At 37.6% G+C, this 3,134-nt stretch overlaps 1 pseudogene; it reads right to left on the bottom strand.

Moving 5' to 3' along the window:
- Positions 1-294: 294 nt before the first annotated feature.
- Positions 295-1,721, bottom strand: LOC138177704 (ADP-ribosylation factor 4 pseudogene; annotated as a pseudogene).
- Positions 1,722-3,134: the final 1,413 nt, after the last annotated feature.

Genomic DNA, 3,134 nt, shown 5'->3' with positions numbered 1-3,134 from the left:
TGACCCAGCAATACCACTACTTGGTCTATTTCCAGGAATTAGGGCAAAAGGAAAAGAACCAATATGTTCTAAAATATTTATAGTAGTTCTGTTTGTGGTGGCAAAGAACTGGAAATTGAAGTGATGCCCATCAATCATGGAATGACTGAACAAGTTGTGGTATATGATTTTGATGGAATACTACTAAGAAATGATGTGCTTCATGATTTTAGAAAGACAGGGAAAGACTTGCCCAAAACAATGAAGAGCAAAATGAGCGGGACCAAAAGAACATTGAATATAGTAACAGCAACATTGTTTTTTTTAATATTTTATCATTTTATTAGGAATAATTTCAAGTGGGTTATGAAGAAATTAATTCATTATTGAGTTTGATGAATTTTCCAAAATCTCTTAATGAAGATATGTTCACCAATAAACAATAAAACATCAGCTCAACTATGATACACTGGGCAAAAAGTCAGGCTGATACCAAAAGCAACATACAACATAACAAAAAAGATACAATATAAAGGAAGATAATCTGCTGAGTATTAAAAGACATCTGAGTATCAACTCTTTGCCACCAGCACATAATTAATTGTCCATCTAGTCCAAATCACACAAAGATAAGCAGGGATGGTTAATAAAAAAGTTACAACGTCCCTCAGTTGCAGGAAATCTGAATAGTGTTTTAGAGAATCTTCTTGGCTGGCAGCAGCAGTATTAGAAAGTCTTTTTGGCAAGGGAGAGAAAAAAATACAAATGGAATGCTACATTTTGAAATCTGCAGACTGTCCAAGGAATGACATAAGGTATTAGTAAAGTAGCAAGGGGAAACTTTAAACCATTATTTATTGGGGCTCAAAAAAACATTCAAAACTTATTCATTTAAAAGTTGTCACAATAACTATGTCCAGGCATATAGGCCAAGGGAAGTAAAATCATAAAAGTACATTTTTTTCAAGTTAAGGAGAATTTTTTTTTAATCCAAGTATAACTGCTATAACAGCAACATTAAACCTGGGAAACAATAATTGGCAACAAAATAAATTTAAATGCTGTAAAATCCTGCCCAAACCAGTTCCAAGATACCATTTAATAACCAAGAAGCAAACTAATTTTGTTGTAACAAGCCTAGGCCCAATTCTATCAAACATGTCCTTGGTTAGTTATCCAGTTGGATTTAACGATTGGAGAGCTCATTTGACAGCCAGTCAAGACCAGTTCCTCGTGCAGCACCGGTAGCTTGAAGAACACATCAAGTTCTGTTAAGAAGGGACTGCAGGCCTAGTTTATCTGTCATTTCACTGATGGCCATAGCGTTGGGCAGATCCTGCTTGTTTGCGAAGAGCAGCAGTACGGCATCCCGCAATTCATTTTCTGAAGCATTTTCTGCAGCTCTTCTGCTCCTCCCTGAATTCTCTCACGATCATTGCTATCTACCACAAAAATAAGACCCTGTGTGTTTTGGAAGTAATGCCTCCAAAGAAGTCTAATTTTATCTTGACCACCAACATCCCATACTATGAAACAAATATTTTTATATTCTACTGTTTCCACATCAAAACTGATAGTTGGAATGGTGGTGACTATCTCCCCTAACTTCAGCTTGTACAAAACAGTTGTCTTGCCAGCAGCATCCAAACCAACCATCAGGATGTGCATCTGCTTCTTTCCGAAGAGGCGGGAGAAGAGTGAAGATATGGTGAGGCCCATAACGGCTGTGACGGGAACAGAGGCGGCCGTGACGGGGACGGAAGGGGGCGGCAGGCCACGCGGCTTGTGTGGCTCTGCTCGTGGTTTCTGCACGGACTACAGGCGGCCCCGACACCGGCTTGGGCTCCGGCGGGGGCTCGGGCTCAGACATCAAGAGCGATAGGCACTTGAGGCGGCTTGGCGGGCATTTATTCAGCAATATTGTTTTAAGAAAGACTTCAAGCAAGTAAATTATTTGTACTATTATAAATGCCCAAAGTAACTATAGAGGCCACATGAAGAAAATGATTACCGGCACCCATAGAAAGAAGTATGTATAAAATGATTTCACATATATCTAAATATGTATACATGTGCATATATATATACATATACACATCATATATACACATTTATCTATATATGTATACATACACACACACACACACACACACATATATATATATATATATATATCTTGACGGTGTCTAGTAGTAGCCATCTCTAGGGTTGGGTGTGGAGGGAGGGAAAAAAAGGAAATTTACATGATACTTTTGTTATATATTTGAAAGTAATAAAAGCTGTACATAGTAGATTTTCAGTTTCATGTGCAATCATCTTTTTTTTTTGCACTCTGTTATGGAAATACTTGTTTTATTCCACAAATTAAAAACAAAATGGAAAAAAAAAATGTGACATTCAAAATTACCCTGCAAGTGGGCAGAGCCAGGGCTAGACTGATTCTTGGGTGTCTCAGTCAAAGAATGCTGCTGGAGTCTTTTTACATTCTTCCCCAATGATGAGAAAAGATTTCCTTGATTTTAGGCTGGTCAATGCTTTCTTTGATTCTTCACTTAAGTCATATTGAAAGAGCCTATGAAAACACAAAGACATTTTGTTCAATCTTTCCCTGAGTTTCTTTTGTAACCCTGATGTCTGTGCTCTCAGTCAAGTACCTTCTTCTAGTCACTTCTGCTTCCCACCCTTCCTCACCTTTATTGGTGCCTATCATCATGATGTGTGTGTGTATGCGTGTGCAGAAGCTACTGTAGGAAGGTTTTTAAAAATCATATGTTGTATCTTAAATAGGTTTAAGATCTATCTCTCCAATGCTATACTCATGACTGACCATTGAGCATTGGGCCATTGACAGTGAGGATAAGCACAGGTTGGACAGGACCTCTCTGCGCAATCAGAGCCTGGACCATTACTCCTACAACTAAGTTTTTAAAAAAGACAAAAAACCAAAAACAAACAAAAAAACAACCCTAACAAGCAACAATAACAACAAAACAAAAAAACAAAATATTTGCAGAAGTAACAGAAGGGGGGGAATATTGATATACAACAGTTGATATGAAAAATATCTGAGTGTGAAAGTCATTATGAATCAACCATGTGACAAATCAGACACAATAGCTATTGTGAATTTAGGCTTCATTAAGAGAAGCATAGGG

This window comes from Petaurus breviceps, unplaced genomic scaffold, assembly GCF_028583685.1.
Source record: "Petaurus breviceps papuanus isolate PSGF00001 unplaced genomic scaffold, PetGlider_PUasm1.0 90444, whole genome shotgun sequence".
NCBI classification, from domain to species: Eukaryota; Metazoa; Chordata; class Mammalia; order Diprotodontia; family Petauridae; genus Petaurus; species Petaurus breviceps.
The sequence above is the reverse complement of the archived record's forward strand: the minus strand, read 5'-3'. Positions and strand labels throughout refer to the sequence as shown.